The sequence below is a fragment of the Mya arenaria genome, chromosome 10 (assembly GCF_026914265.1).
Source record: "Mya arenaria isolate MELC-2E11 chromosome 10, ASM2691426v1".
Taxonomy (NCBI): domain Eukaryota; kingdom Metazoa; phylum Mollusca; class Bivalvia; order Myida; family Myidae; genus Mya; species Mya arenaria.
In genome coordinates, this window is record NC_069131.1 from 71,230,581 (window position 1) to 71,254,334 (window position 23,754).

General features: G+C 34.9%; 1 long non-coding RNA gene across 1 annotated transcript; it reads left to right on the forward strand.

Moving 5' to 3' along the window:
- Positions 1-554: 554 nt before the first annotated feature.
- On the forward strand, positions 555-1,766 carry LOC128204177 (uncharacterized). The gene is made up of 3 exons (XR_008256115.1): positions 555-599; positions 1,179-1,276; positions 1,552-1,766. It is a non-coding gene; the product is annotated as an uncharacterized LOC128204177 (long non-coding RNA).
- The last annotated feature ends 21,988 nt before the right edge of the window (positions 1,767-23,754 follow it).

Here is a 23,754-nt window from a genome sequence, read left to right on the forward strand (position 1 = left end):
ACTAATTACATGTAAATTTAATCCAATGAATAATTAAGAAAATAGAATGTATGCAATTTAAGTTAAATATGTTGTGCTGCTCTAACGAGGTCATCCTTACAGACATATTGATATAAATATTTAGTGCTTAAAGATAGATCTAGGGTTCTTCAATACATGTTTCGTGGAATGCATACGTATGACCATACGAAACATCAAGTCTGTTACACGCTTCACGTTTTTATATAGTTCAATATAGCGTAATATAGTCAGGTGTGGCTATACAGAAAAGATGCGCTCTGTTAAACCCTTCTTTATCTTTATAAGTCCGCCATCTTTATTTATTTCCTTCCAACGGGAAACGAGGCTCTCCCCGAACACTTAAACAAGATCCTGACTCCTTCCTCCATCACTCAGAGGGCCTCCTGACCCCCTCCACAAACTTCCTTAGTCACTCCATGGGCCTCCTGATACCCTCCTCAAACCTCCGGAGTCACTCCGAGGGCCTCCTAATACCCTCCTCAAACCTCCGGAGTCACTCCGAGGACCGTCTTACCCTTCCTTGAGCCTCGTTTGGGAAATAGTTGGAGACTCAGCAGTGCAGAAACTAGTTTACTCAGGTATGTTAAATGGCTGCTAGGTTGCTGTTTGAAAAAATAGTATGCAGATGTGCAAGTGACATTGTGCAACTTTGGGCGTTGGAGATAATTGTTACAATTTTTGAAGATTTAATACTTTAACTATTCTCATGTTTCTATAGCAACCATGGCTCTCATCCTTAAAGCATTGCAATTGGCTTTTTAAAAAGACCTGATTGTTTGATAATACCTTAATGCATCATTAACTTTTTCTTTATTTATGTTCCATAAAGATTCTATTATCAAAATTAATATTACTAGCTTTAATAATTATTGACATTTCATTTGACTTTTGACATGTCTTTTGAGTGCTTCCTTAGTCATTAATGTGTAATCATTCAGGGCCCTTATCGCATTCTGTAATGGCTCAATCGTCTACAGTATGGCCAAAGGTTTATACTATTCATCCATGTATTTGTAAAAGAAATGTTTGCATTTTAAAGAGTGTCAGTCAAAAAATAAATGAGCATAATAACCTTGAAGTGATCAGTTACAAAAGTTGTTATCTTCCAAGCATGGAATATAGCCACATGCAAGTCATGTTCTGCTCTATATTTACAGAATGTTTGTTCCAACTCACGGATGATATTGTCAGATAAGAGCACATTGGCAAGTTGCAGACGTTGACTTCCTGAATTACAGAAAATAGTTTCAGTCAGGTATTGTACATCATGATTGGCATATATATTAAAAATTTAGTTTTGAACAAAAATTAGCAAAAATGTTTTTTGATAGAGAAATTACAGTGCTTTTCAAGAACATTTTCATTAACAAATTAGACATAAATCTCATTGAGATTTTATTTTACATGTCGCAATGCAAAAACAACCAAAATGGACAGTATATACTTAAGTATACATGAATGGACCAAAACTGCCAAACTAATGGAAATTTGTAGTATTTTTCTTTATATCTTCTTTTGTTTGTGTTTCAGGATACCAGAAAGCATCAGGACTTCCAGGGCATGGCTATAGCTCCTCCTGAAAGAACATTAGAAACACTTGATTATTTGTGTGAAATACTTTGAAATAAAAAAAGACTCTTTCTGCATGATTTAATTCCTAAAGAAAATCAATAAACCTGAAGAATGATTTATATATATATTTATATATATGTAAAAATATGTTCCAATAAAAGTATCAATTATTACATTTATCTTTTTAATTTGAATTGCTATGTCAGTATGGATTAAAACCTCTGAAAAATAAAGACAATGGAAATATTAACAGAATCTGGATTTAAACTAGAGATTTTTTTATAGTCAAGTTAAATGTCCATCCGGGTCACCTTATTATGCCCCCCTTCGAAGAAGTGGGGTATATTGCTTTGCACAGGCATGTCGGTCGGTCCGTCGGTAGACCAAAGTTTGTCCGAGTGATAACTCGACAATTCCTTGACGTATGGTCATCAAACTTCACATGAAGGTTGGGCCTGACCAGTAGATGACCCCTATTGATTTTGGGGGTCATCGGGTCAAAGGTCAAGGTCAGAGTGACCTTTAATGGTAAAATAATTTAAAAGCTTGTCCGAGTGATAACTCAACAATGCCTGCACCCATGGCCCTCAAACTTGACATGAAGGTTGGGACTGACCAGTAGATGACCCCTATTGTTTTTGGGGGTCATCAGGCCAAAGATCAAGGTCACAGTGACCTTGAATGGTAAAAGGTTGTCCGAGTGATAACGTGACAATGCCTGCACCCATGGCCCTCAAACTTGACTTGGAGGTTGGGCCTGACCAGTAGCTGACCCCTTTTGTTTTTGGGGGTCATTGGGCCAAAGGTCAAGGTCACAGTGACCTGGAATGGTAAAAGGTTATCCGAGTGATTACTTGACAATGGCTGCACCCATGGCTCTCAAACTTGACTTGGAGGTTGAGCCTGGCCAGAAGATTGTCCCTATTAATTTTAGGGGTCATTGGGCCAAAGGTCAAGGTCACAGTGACCTTGAATGATAAAAGGTTGTCCAAGTGATAACTCAACAATGGCTGCACCCATGGCCCTCAAACTTGACATGGAGGTTGGGCCTGACCAGTAGATGACCCCTTATGATTTTAGGGGTCAAAGGTCAAGGTCACAGTGACCTTGAAAGCAAACTCAACAATTCTTGGACCTATGGTCATCAAACTTGACATGAAGGTTGGGTCTGCCCAGTAGATGACCCCTATCGACTATGGGGGTCATCAGGCCAAGGTCAATGTCACAGTAACCTTTAACGCAAAAAAGTTAACAAATCTTCCCCCACTGATATCTCAACAATGCCTGAACCTATGATCATTAAACTTGACATGGATATTAAGCCTGACCAGTAGATCACCCTTATTGATTTTAGGATTCATAGAGCCAACGGTCAAGGTCACAGTGATCTTGAATGGTAAAAGGTTGTCCGAGTGATAACTCAACAATGCCTGAACCCATGGCCTTCAAACTTGACTTGGAGTTGCATCTGACTTGTAGATGACCCCTTATGATTTAAGGGGTCATCGGGTCAAAGGTCAAGGTCACAGTGACCTTGAACGAAAAACAACTTGTCTTGTGATAACTTGACAATGCCTGCACCCATGGCCCTCAAACTTGACATTTAGGTTTCTGGTGACCAGCTGATGACTCTGGATTTTGAGTTCATAGAGTCAAAGGTCATGACGGTCATGACACACTTTATCCTCACACTTTAATGGTCATAATCTTAAAACAGCAACAAATCAGCTGTCATTTCGGTCCATGCATATTTCATTCAATTGTCCATATAATCCTGACAACATGGCGCTCAGGGGGGGGGGGGGGGGCATAATGTTTGACAAACATCTCTTGTTTCCATACTTATGTAGCAGATACTTCATTTGCTATGTTTGTATCAGAAACATGAATTTCTTATGCTTCTGAAATTTTAACTTTATTAAACAAAAAAATAACAATTCAAGAGAAATATGTATCATGTATGTGAAATGAAATGATGGCTGCTATTTCTCAGTAGTTAAACATTTATCTGAAAATACAATATTATGTATGTATGTTGGTTTTAAAACAAATCATTATAAAACAGAATATTTCTGAAAAGTATCAAATGATATGAAGCATAATCAAGCATACCAATGTATCATTATCAATTACAAATGAAAAGAAGATCATAGAAAAAACTGTTACCCAAAATTGTTTTCTATAAAATTCAAAATTTGTTTTTTTTTATTCTAAATGTGGGGAACAGTATACAATCACAAACAGTTGAAGCAATAATTTGAAACATGAATAGAAGGTGTACAAAAAAATGTTGCTGAGCCTGCTCCTCATATGAGTGAAGTTGGGAAAATATCCGGCTAATAATACATTTTACCTCTTACAACATGTGATTACGATACCATACATGTAAGGTAGCAAGGACATCTGAACAACGAAGCTAGTGTGAATACTTCTATTTGAATTATATTCTTTAATTCCATTCCTTTGTTGTTATTTTCCTCTTCATCCACTTCATCGAGCTTCACAGTTTCTTGTCTGGTGAATCATCAATGCAGATAGTACATTACATAATTGGTAGGAAAACTAATTTTCACTGCCAACATGATTACTACCGACATCAACATAAAATTCCTGTCAAAGCTGTAACCTTTTATTTATACCTTCCATTCCATCATTTTCTTTGTAAATTTGATATTATTGATATATTGTCCTTTGTTTGACAAATTTCATTTCCAGTTTCTTTCTAGCATATGTTTCTACATTCTCCAGATCATTAGGCGACTGGTCCATGTTCTTTCTAGCCCTTAGAAGGTGGTTTCGAATGTTTCTGCTGTTCAGAAAAAACTTTTGTTGGCCACACTTATGCCCGGCAGACAAAGTGTCCTGACATTCTCCTTTAGGTGTTTCTTCACACTCCCAGTGTATGTTATGCATCAGTCAATTGTCACCACGCCGCCCCCCCAGGTCCGGGGAATAGCGGGGACTGACTTTCGGTCCAGCCAACCCTGGGTGCAAATTCCCGCCCTGTGGGGATGAACTGATGTAAAATCCCCGCCAAATGCCCTGAACCCTGGGGACACTAGGTTAAAGGCCCATTCGCCACTATGTTTAGCGCGAAGACAAAACCACGGCATTCACCCTGGCACTGCATTTACCATTTGCCGATATTTGAGGACTAATAATAAAATTAAAATCAATCAGCATGTTTGCACTTGACCCCATCTGTAACATTTACATTTGTTTATTTTAAACTTTTAACCAACAAAATCCTTTACCTTTATATTATTACGGGAGTAAGTTTTTTCGATGTATATACATATTTTGTATAAATATGTTGATTATATAGTGTTGCTTTCAATATAAACTATTTTTATCATTAACTTCAGTGAAATCCCCGCCAAATGCCCACGCCCCGCACCCCTGGGACCCTAGGATAGGCCAAATTCCACCTTTTATGGCGCAGACAAAACCACTGCATTCCTCCGGCACTGCGGGGCCACATAGAAGTAAAAACACGACCCATTTCCAGTATACCTCCTGACCTGGTGGGGCTGTGGATACAACTGACTGGTGCATAACACATTCACTTGCTAGTCATTCTAAAATGCCGTCCAGGCATTTTTTTTTAATGATGGTTAGCCTGGACGTCATTCATAATAAAATTCGTAAACATGTTCAAAATGCCGATCAGAATTTGGTCGCAAATTTATTGAAATTATTCCAATTTAGTCTGTTAAAACAAAAAAAGAACACTTTACGTGTTAAAACTAATCCTTTTTACATCAATTGCATTATATATTATAAAATAATCACGTTCCGAATTGTTAAAACAACATACATTTTCAAACACCATCAAAATTCACCAAACACCATTGTTTTTGTTAACGAATGTAGCCGAGAATATCCAAATGCATTTTCTTTTCTCTGCTTAAGGTTACACATGACTATTAGTTACTTTAGTACAGCTTAGTACGAGCTGTAGTGTCATTGGCAGTAGTTTTGTTAAGGCAACATATTGTAAACCTGTAAACTATTCAAAATAAATTAAGAATGAAGTGTTTACAAACATTTATTACTTTTGTTAGCATATTGGAACAAGGACATTTAGTTTTTGCAAAATGAATCAAATAGCAATATCATTAAGTTTGTGGAATGTTATCATGCAAAGTATGGGAAGAATTTTCATTTGCATGCATGGCATTTTTTTCAGTTCGTATCATTATTTTCATAATTAAATATTTTTTTTAAAGCATCCAGATTCTGATTTAAGTACTACTTGTCACAAACTTGTGGTAAGAGCAACCTCAGGTACCAACTGGTGATTGTACGAGCTCTCTCCTCCCTACCTTTTTCCTACCAGTAGGCGAGTTAGTTTTCTGGTGTTCCCCAGTGAACGACCATTTGTATGTATGTTGACAAAAACCTGCCATGACGGTTTGAAATTCTGCAATTATTTGGAGGTTTTTGATTGCCATCTTTTGACATAAAAACATTTCTACATTTCTTTCCCCTTTCCCACACGCACCAAGCCTCCCGTCTAAAAACGACCATACATTATAAATACTATATGTGTGCTTTTACTTTGTATGACAGAAATTAGAATACTGGGTAAAATTATCGGTAAGCTTTGTTAAATTTTATAGCGTCTCTTTGAACCGCTGGCGCTTTCACGTCACAAACTGGACATATGACCTATAAGATGACATTTTAAATGTAAAGTCGGCGAAGATTGCACAAGTGTCCCATAACAACCAGAGGCATATTCTATAAGAGCATGAAGGCCAATTCTCACACAGAGTCCCGGCTTTGTCATGTTTTAACCCCTTAAACACATAAGCGTTACTTCTGTTTACCAATATAGTTCTTTAAACAAACACACAACAATTCTAACTCTAGTTGTTTTCCTATAAGCTTTAAGCTTGAAGATAAAACACACTCTAGTCGATATACATGTTTTTTTAATAATTAGTCTTATTTTAAATACATGTGTATAATAGTATGCATTGTCCACATTGCCCATAGAATAGTTTGTAAAAAGATCTTGAATCCTGTATGTGACCATAAATGTTTTTCAAATTTATTAAGTACAAAAGTGTGGTAACTGATAATGATAGTGTTAGGGGAAGGTAATCCATACTAAAAATACTACTTCAGATTGAAACCTTAAAGTATAGTTGTGTGTAACCTTTTTTCTTTTTGGCAGTAAGAAAGCTCCTGTCAACTGAAATCAGGTATTTAAATTACTTTTTTGAAGAAAAAGCTTGTGAATTTGCAAAATGGATATGGTTATTGATAAGAATTAAGGTATTTATTGGCAGTCTTAAGCAACAGAATACAAATGAAGAACATTTCATTTCATAGACAGTTTTTACATGTTTACGAATTTTGTTATGAATGACGTTCCAGGCTAACCATCATAAAAAAAAAGCCTGGACGGCATTTTAGAATGACTAATTCACTTGCCACTGCGGAGCTACCTTATAAGTTAAAACACGGCCAATTTCCCGACTATCCCCAGACCTGGGGGGACCGTGGTTACAACTGACTGATCAAATAATGCATAGATCCTTCCCATAGTACTTTAAAACACTACCCATACAGACAAGCAAACAAACCCACTCTCATCACAATTAAGTGATAATAATTTTCTTCCGAGTGGTAGTTATCATAAATTTGGGCTTTTAAATGCTGTTAAAACGTATATGGTTATCTAAAGCATTAGTCTTTTTTAACATCACTCAATGACAGTCTGTCACAACAAAATAATTATAAATGGTGAGCTCAAACATTGAGCTTGACATTCTTCAACCACTGTAGAGGCTATTTTTCATCGCCCAGAACTAATCTTTCAGTGAAATCACCATATGGTTGGCTAAAACATTGGCAAAAGCAAGCATGCTTGAATCAAAGTATTGAAATCTTCATATGCCTGAATTAGTAGTTTATAAACATTATGATCTTTGAGCGAATAATGTTATGATCATTAGTGTTTACGTTCGTTGATCGCTTATTTAGGTTTAAAAACTAAAATTATTAAATGATAAAAGAATACAAAAGGCTTGAAGCGGTTTAAATCAATCTGATAGTACTTGCGTAAAAATGATAAGAAGAAATATCGGTAATACATCGCAAGATCTTGTAGTATATGATGGTAAAATCGAGTGACCTACAATGGCTTACAATACAATACAATACAATAAGTTTTATTTCAAGTCGGCAAGACACAAACATATGCAACATAAGCTCTGATGAGCTTTTTAACCGACCGTTAACAAGTGTATATGAGATCAACAAGAGTAAAAATAGCTATAAAAGGAAAAAGTATTAGATATTTCTACATTATATATCATCTAAAAGCACACATATTAAGCATATCTAAAGCTGTGGAAAACGCTGCTGATCCTGACCAGTGGCCTAAAAACTGCTATAAGAACTTATGTAAATAAAACACTGAATTATCAATACCAGCACAAAAGTGCGACTGCAAAGAAAAATGGTTTTAAGAAATCAATTATCCCCCCAAATCAGATTTGAGAAGAACTGATCAGCAACTTTCTCACAGAGGGTAACTACATTAGCTAAACATTCTCAGTAACATATTAAAACATTTAATGAAATCAGAAATAAGATTATACGACACATGTAAAACAGAATGGATGTTATGATGTCCTAAACAATATTACATGCATGGAACAAAAGCAGAAATATTGACTGCAAAGATGCAACAACTTTGTCACAAGCAAGCACAACTCAAAAATAATAAGCACAAGTTGACATGCAAACATACAAAGGCAAGCATAACGCATAAACTGAATAAGGCAGAAAGCAAACAAAATATTATTTGGGTATACGCACCTGTGCTGTGATTAAGTTAGAAAAAGAGAAAACAATAATTTAATTTGATGAGGAATTACAGGCAATGCATCTACAGTTTTGACCATTCCAGGAAGCCATAAGAGATTTAAATTGATTAAAGTTTGAACATGTTCTGTAGTTTTCTGGTAGTGAGTTCCACAGCACAGGGGCAGCATATCTGAAGGAATTCTTACCAAATTTAGTTGTTTTCACTCTAGGGATTTCCAAAATATTTGTGTATCTGAAATTATATTTAGATTTTCTTTTATGTACTAATTCTGATAAGACAGGAGGTGCTAAGTTATTTAGTATTCTGAAAGTTTCTATTGCCATGGTTTTCATTCTTCTTATATGTAAGCTTGGTAAGTTAACTTTAGCTAGTAGGTTATTGTACGAGGATTCATAGTCATTGTAGACAAATCTTAGAGCTCTTTCCTGATTTTTTTTCCATTTTTTTAGTATTATCTTCAGAACAGAAATGCCATGACATTGGACAGAAGTTAAAATTTGAAATTATAAATGTATGGAATATAGTAAGCTTATTTAATTTACTTAAATTAGACCCAATTCTTTTCAAAACATTAAGTTGTCTTGCTGCCTTTTTACAAATATTACTTATATGAACATTAAAATTTAACTGATAATCTATGTCTACACCGAGCAGCTTAACAACTTCATCGCAGGTAATATCAGCTGGACCTATATTAAAAGTTGGGTTTTTTTCAAAAGTTCTTTTTCCAACAGCTATAGCCTGAAATTTATCTGTATTAGCTTGCATACAATTAAAATTAAACCATTCAATGAGAATTTGACTTTCTTGTTCTAAAACGTTTTTAACTTCATTAAAATCAGGTGAACTAAAAGATAGTGTGTTGTCATCTGCGTAATTATAAAGTGTTCCTTTCTGTATGAAATAGAAAATATCGTTAATAAATACATTAAAAAGTAAGGGACCTAGTATGGAGCCTTGAGGCACACCTTTCTTTATATTTTTCCATGAGCTGACGACATTACCAATTTTGATTTGCTGTTTGCGTCCAGTGAGATACGATTGAAGAAGAGTTGTTGCTGATTCGGATAAGCCATATGCAGATAGTTTACTTAATAAAATGTTATGAGGTAGGCAGTCAAATGCTTTTGATAAATCCATTAGGATAGCTGCTAAGTATAAATTTTGGTCTAAGGCATTTTTCCAATCTTCTAGTAATTTTAAAAGTGTAGTTTGGCAACCATGGCATTTCCTAAATGCACATAAAAAGTTATCAAAGATACTGTCAAAATAGTCAGAAAGCTGTAAGGACATAACTTTTTCAAATATTTTAGATGGAATTGGTAAGATACTGACTGGTCTATAATTTGATTTTGTCATTGTGTCGTTTTTCTTATGTAGAGGAGTAACCTGGGCTTGCTTAAGTTTATCTGGGAATACTTGTGTTGATATTGAAAGATTGACCAGGTCTGTTATTGGTTCAACAAGTGACTGCTTACCTAATTTCAATAATTTTACTGATATTTTGTCTGCTCCTGTGGCTTTTTTCACATTAAACTTGTCAATAATTTTAGAGACAGTCCCTGAGTCAGTACTCTTAAAGCTAAAATTACTATCTATGTTTTCTTGTTTTATTTTATTTAAACTTGGATGGTTATTCTTATCAAAAATATAATCCTTCCCTATACTATCTGCTACATTTACAAAATAGTCATTAGAAATATTTGCAACTTCCCTATTTTCAGACACTATTTTTTCATTTTCAGTTAAAATTATTTTGGGTTGTGAAGTACTTGATTTATTTGACAAGTAAGGTTTAATTGTATCCCAAAAATCATTTTCCTTACAACCACCTATACAACGTTCTTGGAAGTAGATGTTGATCGATTTCTTTTTTAGTTTATTTACATAATTTCTCTGTTTTCTATATTTTTCCCAGTTTTTGGAGGTTCGAAAGTTCAAAAATTTATGGTAATGCATTTTTTTGTTGTAAATAGCCTTTCTTAATTCTCTATTCATATATGGTAGTTGTTTGCTTCTTCTGTACATTTCTTTCACAGGAACATGATTATTAAAAACATCTGTAACATCTGATTCAAATTTCTCATAAATACTGTTTATACAAGATTGTTCATTCTTGTTAGGATCAAAAGTTTGTATATTAATTTTCGAAAGATCATCATTAAATGCTTCAATATTCAAGTTTTTAAAACTTCTGTACTCAATTTTTTGCTTTTCATTCTTTGGAGTATTGTTGTTTATAACTGTACATACTATGTTGTGACAATCACTTACACCTGTTGGAAAATTTAACGTTTTCATAGGAAAAAAGAAAATCGTGAGAGGAAAAGGAAACAATGCCTTGTTGTATCTAGCATTTTTTCCTGCGTCAAACGCGGGGAATAGGTATAATATGGCATTTTTCTAAAGTCTACGTAAACGGGGATAGTGTAAGCTCTGGTATGTTATTAAACAAACATTGTATACACTTTACTAAACTTTCATCTGTAAAACTTAATACAAGTACGGACAATGGATATGCGCGAACGTGTTGTAAGCTATGCTTAATTATAAAGGCGCTAAAAGGTAAGATTCCTCCCACCAGAAATACACTACAACAAAATTGTACAATGTTGGTGTTCTAAAATATTATACATAGTGTATTTCATATTAAAACAACTGATAAAATCATTTCCATTTCCACACATAATCTTCATATGACACACTAAGCCGGGAAACCATAGTTCACAGGTACATCACTCTTGTATACACCTATGTACTCCATTGTACGAGTTATTTCCCATAGACCATATACGATAGCAAAAAGCAAAGATCGCTCCCCAGCAAAAGGAGCCAAATCTTTATTTTATAAAGATCGCTCCACCTATTTTTATACTACTAGTTTTATCATTTATTTTTGTTCCTCCACATGTTTTACTATTTTTGTCGTTCCATTGCGTTCCTTCTTCACTAATTCTTCCACTTCGTCTTAGCACCACAGCAAGAGTACCCGAGTTAATGTTCATTGAATAAGTTTTAACCTGCGGCCTCGCTACGCTCGCTCCATTTTTTGTAGATTGCCAAAATGAACGTTAACATATACTTAATGAATTACAGTCAACCAAAAACAATAATCAAGTCTTTAATTTATCTTATTTCTTGTATTAATAAATGTTTCAATTGATAAGTAGTTATACTTAAAAACGCAATGACATCCTGTCTATATACACTGCAAAATTGCATTTGTCAATATATTGCTCTCATCTTATGTTAAGCATCTATACTAGTATCCTTCGGACCCGACATACTTTGACCAGCCCAATTGCGTTCATGCCCCGATAATGACATAAATCCCGCAATTCATTCCTAAATAAATCAGTCTCGGTATATAACAGTTTTGTTTTATTAGCATGTGCTATGTATATGTATACATCATATATTGTATATTATTTTATGTATATGTAATTTAAATTCAGTATTTGATTGTTGTACAATCAAGTTACATTTGCATGTTGAACTCTTTTTTTTTCTTTTTTCATGTTGAACTAGATTCATTAAACTGAGCTATTCTACCCCTTTGATATTTTCAGCATGTATTTCTGAAGATTTGCTTAAAATTATCTAGAGTTTCCTAGATCTATTCCATTTATATAAGTTTTTGATTAAACAAGATATTAATGGAACTTGAGGAAAAGTTCTTGAGGTATTTTGTAGTATAATCTGGAATATTTCATTTGCTTTATAAAGGCAAACTTATCTGATCCATGGTGTTTGGTAAACTTAATGTGCGTTTATTTTTTAAAGTGACCAAATCATTACAAATGTTTCACAAGTGCTAAAACATTTCTTTTTTTGCTGGATCCTCTTTCCCTAATGCGTTTCGTGGTCGTAATATTATGCTTTCCTTAGGTAGATTCGTTAATTTTTATGAGGTTATAAGAGAGACAACTGTTGACCTTACCGTTAATATTCTGATTTAAGTCGATTACTCTTCTTTAGATCATTCATCCGTTTGAAGAAGCCATCTTATAAATTAAAAAATGTATCTTGATATAAAAAAACACATTGAGAAGACAGAATGTACCAAACCAATCAACAAACTAAAAGAACACTTATTAACTTACAGTTTTACAACATTAATCTCAAATGAGAAATACCTGGAATAAAGAAGACCAAAAGTTGACAAAAGTGTCTTCACTGATCCAGATTTTTAAGTATTATTGCCGATTAAATGTTTTATATCATATTTACAATTACCGAGATTCGGAGTATCTTTTCTCTCACCTCAGATAAGTAGATTCAAAAATTTAACCATGGTAGAAATTCTTTTCTCCCACCTCAGATAAGTAGATCCAATAATTTAACCATGCTAGAAATCCTTATCTTGCCCACGGGCGAAGATAAAATGCCCGTATGGAACTTCTTTTTAATGGTCACCACATTGTAATTACTTCCCTTGTTGAATTGAAGACTGTCGTCTGTAGCATCATAGAAACCTTGTCTTGTGGCAATATTTAGAAAGCTTATTAATTATTTCTCGCTTCAAATCTCACCATAAAACAGTTGCCATGCACCTTTCAAGAAGTAATCCTTCACTCTCCTTAGAACTATGTAAAGACCGATTTGACTATTAACATTATTTGAATCACTGCGCGCATATCCATGGCAACCATGAATAATTATCGCATATCCATACACAATTATTTTCACTAAGCACAAAAGAGTTCCAGTAAAAAATCCATTTTTACTTAATTTTGTTTAACTGAGGTGGGAGAAAAAGCATCTACCATAGCCGCTCGTGTAAAATAGGTTCATCCCGACCCTCGGGCAGCGTGTTTTGCGGAAACTCCGTAAACCTCGTTTCCGCATAACACCCTACGCTCGGGTCGGAATGAACCTATCTTACACTCTCGGCCATGAAAGATACTTATAATCTTGTCCACAATCAAAGATAAAACAAGTACCCGTATGGTACTCCTTCTTAATGGTCATTGTTGAAGACTGTCGTCTGGAGCATCATAGAAACCTTGTCTTGTGGCCAAATTTAGAATGTAATTTAATTATTTCTCGCTTCAAATGTCACCATAGAAAAGTTTTCACGCACCTCTCAAGAAATAAAAGCTTCACTCTTGCACATACAAAGAAATTACATGTTTTTAAATTGCTAGTAAAGAATCTTTTTTTTTAGATAATTTGGCATAATTAGTTATGCTATTAAAGGTTTTTTTCATTTATTTATTCAAAGATTTTCAGTAAAGACACTATTTTAACTTAACCTCGCATTTTATAAGTACTACATACTGTCATAATCATACTATACTGTGATCATTATATATAACTTTCTAAACTTAAAACTTATTATGTAAAGTGACTGTGATACAACTACGGCACTATTTATTTTAATGCATAAAGACTAACTTTTAATATATTTGTGCAATTTAGATTACAGCTATATTATTACTTAAATATGCTATGCCTCCCTATGCCAAGCCACCAAAACAAAGGACCACAATGGAAATAAGAGTTTCCTCTTTTTTGTGTCATCCTTGGTTCGGTGTGCCTGTCATGGCTATTGATAATATCATGTATGTATACTGTTATTTACTTTACATGTTGTATACATCTCGGTAAACCTCGTTTCCGACAACATCCTACGCTCGTGTCGGGATGAACCTATCTTACACTCTCGGCCATGGAAAATGCTTACATTCTCGTGTATTGATCGACCGATCTCATTGTTTTGATGACATAGCCTCTTACCTCTCAAGTACACTGCTATTGGAACAATCATATGTGAGACATCACCATGATGAAGCTGGATGCTTCAATTTCTATCGGTACGACTTTTACAGCTGCACTCTCACAGATTTACCGCTTTTTTTCTTCTTTTTTTGTCTTGGAATGAGCCAATTTTTGTGTAAATATCTGAAAACCAGTGATATAAGACTGCTGACAAAATATCAGATCGCAGTTTTTCACATTTACGTTTAAAAATTGATATTATATGCATTTTTCTAAAAGTGTTAGTAACGCATAACACATTAATTTTCAAACGGAATTGTCTACATTCCATGCGATTGTTAGGATAGCCATATCAATGTCAAGTCAAACAACGTATATTCTCTCATAGCATAATGTATGTCAAAAGAGGTGTATACAATAAACATCCATGGCATGGCGACAGAAACATGATTAATTTTAGAATGTGATACCCAACATGAGTATAGGAGAGTCATGAATTTAACTTGACATCTTACTTACTCGTACATTGTTATGGAGAATTAAACCCACGAGCGAAAACAACAAATTTTATTGGCAATATCGGCAATACAATAGCCTTTGGACATGAACAAGTATCATAACAAGAATTAAACTTTAAACGGTTTTATTCCTGATAAATAAGGATCATATGGTTAAATGGTTTTAAGAAATCAATTTGGGCATAAATGATTGTTTCACATGGCGCGAGTCCGCTCTAAAATCGTCCAAGTTTACTTTTTTATGTCAATATCGGGGAAAGAGTAATATACGCTCATAATGCATCATTTCCTACTACAAATTGTTAACATTTTCTTGAAAGAGTAACCTCAAGTCACCATGCACACAGTTAATGCCATATACCGAAGGTTCTGAGAGAGTGTCACATGTCAAAAGATGCGCCCCTAAGTTACGCGCCCCTCTAACGTTAATTCCTTGATTCGCCCCTGCAACTATAGGGTACATAACAACCTATTCCTAAAGACTTAGATAGGAGTCTTTGATCATCCGACCTCACCATCATGGTAAATTAGCACATCTTATTTCTCATATACACTGCTATTCAGCCACTTTATCTGCCAGACTTGCCCGTGATATAACGGGGTGCCTTAATAATCGTCTAAAATAAGGATACATGCACGTCTCTTTGACCCTTAATTAGACAAACGGCTACGGTATACTGAAAGGCTAATTACTTCAAATTTCATAAAAACCTTTTTTACTGTACTCGGTTTTTTTATTTGGTTAACAAACTAAGGCTTAGAACAAACGATTTAAATGGTTTTAGAATAGTTATGTTATTAACTTATTATTTATTTAATATCAAACTCATCGGTCGGTCAACTACCCTACCCTACTAAATTGGTTGAAGTATTGTGCTAACCCTACTCAATCGGTTGAAGTATTGTGTTTACCCTACTCAATCGGTTGACGCATTATGTTTACCCTACTCAATCGGTTGAAACATTGTGTTTACCCTACTCAATCGGTTGGCGCATTGTGTTTACCCTACTCAATCGGTTGAAACATATTGTTTACCCTACTCAATCGGTTAAAGTATTGTGTTTACCCTACTACGTCGTTTGAAGTATTTTGTTTTACATATATCACCGTTTTAAGTATTGTGCTTATCACACTTCATCGGTTGAAGTAATGTGTTCAAAACTCCATCTTTTCAGAAAAGTGTTTACCCCACATAATCGTTTGGTGTATTGCGTGTTCTTTACTCAATCGTTATAAGCGTTGTGTTAACCCTACTCATTCGCTTAGATTATTGCATTTTCCGACGCTATCGTTTGGAGTATTGTGTTAACCCTACTCCATCGTTTGGAGTATTGTGTTTACCCTACGCCATCCTTTAGAAATATTGTGCTTACCCTACGCCATCGTTTGGAGTATTGAGTTTACCCTATGCCATCGTTTGGAGTATTGTGTTTACCCTACGCCATCGTTTGGAGTATTGTAATTACCCTACGCCATCAATTGGAGTATTGTGTTTACCCTACTCCATCGTTTGAAATATTGAGTTTACCATCCTCAATCGTTTAGAGTTTTGTGTTTAACCAACGTCATCGTTTGGAGTATTTTGTTTACCCTATACCATCGTTGAATATTGTGTTTTCCCTTCGCTATCGTTTGGAGTGTTGAGTTTACCCTATGCCATCGTTTGGAGTATTGTGTTCACCCTATGCATTCGTTGAGTATTTCGTTTTCCCTTCGCCATCAATTAGAGTTATGTGTTTACCCTACGCCATTGCTTGGAGTATAGTGTTTACCCTACTCCATCGTTTGGAGTATTGTGTTAACACTACGCTATTGTTTGGAGTATTGTGTTTCCCATTCTAAATACTTTTGAGTATTGTGTTTACCCGACGACATCGTTTAGGGTATTGTGTTTACCGTAGGCTATTGTTTGGAGTATTGTGTTTACCCTACTCTATCGTTTGGAGTATTGTGTTTACCGTAGGCCATCGTTTGGAGTATTGTGTTTACCCGATGCCATTGTTTGGAGTATTGTGTTTACACTACACCATCGTTTAGAGAATTGTGTTTACCCTACACCATCGTTTAGAGTATTGTGTTTACCCGACACCTTCGTTTAGAGTATTGTGTTTACCGTATGCTATCGTTTGGAGTATTGTGTTTACCCTACTCTATCGTTTGGAGTATTGTGTTTACCGTAGGCCAACGTTTGGAGTAAGTGTTTACCCTATGTCATCGTTTGGAGTATTGCGTTTACACTATACCTTCGTTGAATATTGTGTTTTCCCGTCGACATCGTTTGGAGTATTGTGTTTACCCTACTCTATCGTTTGGAGTATTGTGTTTACCCTACGCCTTCGTTGAGTATTGTGTCTTCCCTTCGCCATCGATTAGAGTAATGTGTTTACCCTACGCCATTGCTTGGAGTATAGTGTTTACCCTACGCCATCCTTTAGAAATATTGTGCTTACCCTACGCCATCGTTTGGAGTATTGTGTTTACCCTACTCCATCGTTTGGAGTATTGTAATTACTCTACGCCATCGTTTGGAGTATTGTTTTTACCCTACGCCATCGTTTGGAGTATTGTAATTACCCTACGCCATCAATTGGAGTATTGTGTTTACCCTACTCCATCGTTTGAATTATTGAGTTTACCATCATCAATCGTTTAGAGTTTTGTGTTTAACCAACGTCATCGTTTGGAGTATTTTGTTTACCCTATACCATCGTTGAGTATTGTGTTTTCCCTTCGCTATCGTTTGGAGTATTGAGTTTACCCTATGCCATCGTTTGGAGTATTGTGTTTACCCTATGACTTCGTTGAGTATTGCGTTTTCCCTTCGCCATCGATTAGAGTTATGTGTTTACCCTACGCCATTGCTTGGAGTATAGTGTTTACCCTACTCCATCGTTTGGAGTATTGTGTTTACACTACGCTATTGTTTGGAGTATTGTGTTTCCCATTCTAAATACTTTTGAGTATTGTGTTTACCCGACGACATCGTTTAGGGTATTGTGTTTACCGTAGGCTATTGTTTGGAGTATTGTGTTTACCCTACTCTATCGTTTGGAGTTTAGTGTTTACCGTAGGCCATCGTTTGGAGTATTTTGTTTACCCTATACCTTCGTTGAGTATTGTGTTTTCCCTTCGTCATCGTTTGGAGTATTTACCTTATGCCATCGTTTGGAGTATTGAGTTTTCCTTTCGCCATCGTTTGGAGTATTGTGTTTACCGTACTCAATCGTTTGGAGTATTGTGGTTACCCTACGCCTTCGTTGAGTATTGTGTTTACCTTACGTAATCGTTTGAATTTTTTTACTCTATGTCATCGTTTGAAGTATTTTTTACCCTACGCCATCGATAAGAGTATTGTGTTCCCTTTCTTGATAAATTGATAATCGTGTTTACCATACGCCATAGTTTAGGGTATTGTGTTTACCATACACCATAGTTTGTAGCATTATGTTTACCCTACTCCATCGTTTGGAGTATTGTGTTAACCCTACGCTATTGTTTGGAGTATTGTGTTTCTTATTGTGTTTACCCTACGCCATTGTTAAGAGTATTGTGTATACCCTACGCCATCATTTAAAGTTTTATGTTCACCCTATTCAATACTTTGGAGTATTGTGTTTACCGTGCGATATCGTTTGGAGTATTGTGTTTAACCTACGCCATCGTTTAGAGTATTGTGTTTACCCTATTCAATACTTTGTAGTATTGTGTTTACTCTACGCCATATTCAATACTTTGGAGTATTGTATTTCCCCTACGCCATCGTTTAGAGTATTGTGTTTCACGTACGCCATCGTTTAGAGTGTTGTGTTTCACGTACACCATCGTAAAACGTGTTGTATTTACCGTACGCTATCGTTTAGAATATTGCGTTTTCCCTACGCCATCGTTTAAAGTATTGTGTTTACCGTACGTCATCCTTAAGAGTATCATCATCATCGTCGTTGTCGTCATTATCATCAACATCATAATCATCATCGTCATCATCATCATCATCATCATCATCATGGTCACCATCATTATCATCATCATCATCATAATTATAATTATTATTATCGTCATCAATATCATCATCATCATCATCATCATCATCATCATCATCATCATCATCATCATCATCATCATCATTATCATCATCATTATCATAATCGACCTTGTCATTGTCGCCATCGTTTTCATAATAAAAAACAAAAGATAAATATCAGTAATTTATATAAGCCATATATTAACACATTCAATAAAGATCGCACATGCATGTAAAAGAAATAATACACTTTTTAGTACCAATAATAAAAATCTCCCCGAACAAATAACGACATCAAATTGCATTGATCATATAAACAGTTCCACTATCAAACATTTCATGAATACGATTAGCTTGCATGAATAATACATGAGTATAAGTATTATACACAATAATGTTATATATATATATATTCGCTGAAGAACTAGTATACATGTACATTACATTTGCAAAATTGCCACGTGTTTGACCAAAACATATTTACATAATGCAATAATAAAGTTCATATTACTATCTGAATTTATAACATCTTTTTGTTACCAAAACACATCATCATTAATTTCATGTATAGCAAACTTTATCACATAAAAATAGGAGGGAAACATTAATCAATTAACGTTTTGATTCAAACGTATTAAAATCTCCACGACTGTTAATAGAATGTGTTAACAACCAATAGTAATATATTAAATAACATGAATAGTACAAAGTTGAAACGTAAACATGCTCTATTCTAAAGATTTCCAATTTTCCGAAAATACAAGTATTTAAATAGGTGTCATTTTATCCCTGTTTGTTTGTTAACTGAGGGTTTTCAATACATGTTACAAAAATTATACACATTAGAAAACTTTATACAATCACATTGGCCCTATCTTATCAACAACCATATCGTACGATAAATATTTCGTATCCTGTATTCTTGGTTGTAATACATGTCAAAACGCTTCTCTGGAAAAAATACTCTCTTTATTTTCATTTCTGACACTCGCTTTGTATTCAGTTGAAATTCCACTCGGAACTCCTCGGAAAGCTCAATCGAAAACAACCTACGGACGGTTTACAATGTCAAAAATCTTTACATTTCAACTACGCTGCAAGTAGATCGCGTAGTTATTTTAATTTAGTAGTTAAACTTAATGACTTTACTCTTGGGAATCTTATTATTTATGCAATAATTCACTTCACACCGGCAATCAATTTAAACTTAGATATACAAAATACACTTTAAATCACTAAAATTAATTAATACTATTATTTTTTTACGAACTACTTCTTATGATATACCGGCATACCTCCGAGGTTGTTTTCAATGGAAAATGGCCGAGGAGTTCCGAATGTTGAAATTCATACGCTCGTTGATAAGACGATCCCTTTGTTTAAAGGCTCTCTCTCAAAGATTTAATTTAAACGTACTTATTTAAATCGTTATAACATTATATCGATCAATGTCGTTAAGTAGGGTACTCAAAGATTTAATGTTGGCAACGATATTTTAAACTTTGTTGAAATCGAGATTTATTTGTAGGGTTTGTTTTTGTGTTCTGTGTCATTGGCGTTGACCCTGTGCCATTAAATGGGTTTATGTTTAAACTTTTGACTACTGCACTTGTTTCTATAGTTTATAAGTATATGTACATGTATATATACTAACAGTCGTATTATTTGGAACCATGTGTTAAAAACATTTAATACGTGAACGAATGAAAAACATGAATTAAATACACTCTGATATTCTAGCTGCTTCAAAATGAACACTTATTCATTCTGATGTTCTAGCTCTTTCAAAATGAACACCTGAATATTCTGATGTTATAGCTACTTTAAAATGAACGCTTATTTATTCTGATGTTCTAGCTCTTTCAAAATGAACACCTGAATATTCTGATGTTATAGCTACTTTAAAATGAACGCTTATTTATTCTGATGTTCTAGCTCTTTCAAAATGAACACCTGAATATTCTGATGTTATAGCTACTTTAAAATGAACGCTTATTCATTCTGATGTTCTAGCTCTTTCAAAATGAACACGTGAATATTCTGATGTTATAGCTACTTTAAAATGAACGCTTATATATTCTGATGTTCTAACTCTTTCAAAATAAACACCTGAATATTCTGATGTTATAGCTACTTTAAAATGAACGCTTATTTATTCTGATGTTCTAGCTCTTTCAAAATAAACACCTGAATATTCTGATGTTATAGCTACTTTAAAATGAACGCTTATTCATTCTGATGTTCTAGCTCTTTCAAAATGAACACGTGAATATTCTGATGTTATGGCTACTTTAAAATGAACGCTTATTCATTCTGATGTTCTAGCTCTTTCAAAATGAACACGTGAATATTCTGATGTTATAGCTACTTTAAAATGAACGCTTATTCATTCTGATGTTCTAGCTCTTTCAAAATGAACACGTGAATATTCTGATGTTATGGCTACTTTAAAATGAACGCTTATTTATTCTGATGTTCTAGCTCTTTCAAAATGAACACCTGAATATTCTGATGTTATAGCTACTTTAAAATGAACGCTTATTTATTCTGATGTTCTAGCTCTTTCAAAATAAACACCTGAATATTCTGATGTTATAGCTACTTTAAAATGAACGCTTATTCATTCTGATGTTCTAGCTCTTTCAAAATGAACACGTGAATATTCTGATGTTATAGCTACTTTAAAATGAACGCTTATTCATTCTGATGTTCTAGCTCTTTCAAAATAAACACCTGAATATTCTGATGTTATAGCTACTTTAAAATGAACGCTTATTTATTCTGATGTTCTAGCTCTTTCAAAATGAACACGTGAATATTCTGATGTTATAGCTACTTCAAAATGAACACTTAAATAATATGATGTTCTAGCTAATTCAAAATGAACGCTAATTTCGCTGCTACTTACTTCTAAAGAAATAAAAGTTGTTGTGAACAATTCTTATAATATGGACAGATGGGCACCAAAGTAACGTTTCTAGAATTGAAACATATTTTATTAAACTGCAACACCTCTAGCATAGGTTGATTGTCGCATATAATATCTTCATCCAACTTAGTGGTGTCGACATTTATGTCTGATTATTTAGTGTGTATGTAGAATTTCCTTATTTTCCGAACCTGTCCCATAAATTCAATCGCCGATATTACTTCTTCAACTCTTGAACCCAGAACTGGACATTCAGAGAAACTGATATCTAATACGTGCGGGTGGGTGCGGGGGTATGGTGGTGAAGTTTGATATGGCCAGTGTCATGAATACGCTCTATACATATCAATAAGACTGCTGAGCATACCATATTCTCACCTCATATTCAACCTTCTTCGTAGCAATCGTCTTTGTGAAAACATAAGCATAAGGCTCAAGACCACAGTTATCTGCCCCCCGTAAGATCCGGATGTGAATACAGAAACAAAGAGTGCTTGTGTTCAAGTATCAATATTTTATTAAAATTGAATGAAAAAGAAGCAAAAAATGTTCTTTTTGCAGAGAACTTGACTGAATTTGACACTCTATTGCAGAAATTGATAGTTTTCGATGTAAATATTGGAAAAATCATAGCTTGTGGAAGTCTGAAAATTAGTTGTTTGTAGCCGATTGACTCCCTGGCGGAAGGGTTATGTATTTGAACTCAATTTTGACAGTCGGGTCAATGGTCAACATGGTGTTTTCTTGTGATTATATTTTGTGTCTTGAATTGTTCTAGAGATGCCATGTCCTTGTTTTTCAATTGGGGTTTGTATAAAGTCAAAAGCCAGGTTAGTGTCTATATGAAACATATAGTAAAAATAACTGTGGTCTCACGCCATAAAACACAAAAATCGAAACTATAATGTTTCAAACGGCTCAACACAGGTTCGACTAACAGTCATCGAATTGAACATTTTTGAAGATACGTTTTCAAACTATATTCTTCCACAAGGACATTTATATTCAGATATGAAATGTAAAACGTTGTTACAAACTTTTGTTTGCGCACCAAACAATCGAACCTCCTATAGATGCGCAAGGCCGATATTTCCAAGTGTTTAAAGCTGACAGCCGGAAGAGGCTATGACTGGACATTGTTTTCATTAAATTGAGTTTCTGTAGACGGTTAGAGAACTGTGACACGCCAACAAAAGAAATCTTTATAGGTGATACCTCGTGCATTAATTCTGACATCACGTAAACCAAAAACTACCCTAGGGGAGACGGGGTGATGGTCAATTGTACATTATCGCTTAGTTGAAGAGATGTATGCGACCACTGAGATGAGTTGATGGTGATGTTGGCCAGCTGACAATTCTGTATTGTTATTTCGGAGATATGTCTGAGACCGCTAAGATCCAAGTGAGTATCTGCAGGAAATATCAATGTTTCAAGGCATAGTTCTTGTAGTGCATTACAACAATGCATGTTATATACTTCGCAAAGACCTCTCAACCCTTCCGATGTGGTGTTTTCAATACTTAATTTGTGTAATTTCTGACAATTTACCAAATCAAGGGGACCTTCCATGGCCACGTACCATAAACAGAGTTTCTGTAGACTATTAGGGAACTGCGCCCCGCCTACAAAGGACACCTTCATGCGAGGCAATTTCTGCATCATTTCTGAACCCATGGACAACCAGAGTTTCTCTAGACAAGATGGGTTGATAGTGATGTTGGCCAGGTGACAATCCTGTATTGTTATTTTGGAGATATGTCTGAGACCGCTGAGATCCAAGTGAGTATTTGCAGGAAATATCAATGTTTCAAGGCATAGTGCCTGTAGTGCATCACAACAATGCATGTAACATACGTCGCATATACCTGTCAATCCTTCGGATGAGGTGTTGTCAATATATAATTCTTGTAATTCCTGACAATTTACCAAATCAAGGGGACCATCCATGGCCACGTGCATTAAACAGAGTTTCTGTAGACTATTAGGGAACTGCGCCCCGCCTAAATAGGACACCTTCATGCGAGGCAATTCCTGTCTCATTTCTGAAACCATGTACAACCAGAGTTCCTCTAGACAAGATGGGTTGATAGTGATGTTGGCCAGGTGACAATTATGTATTGTTAT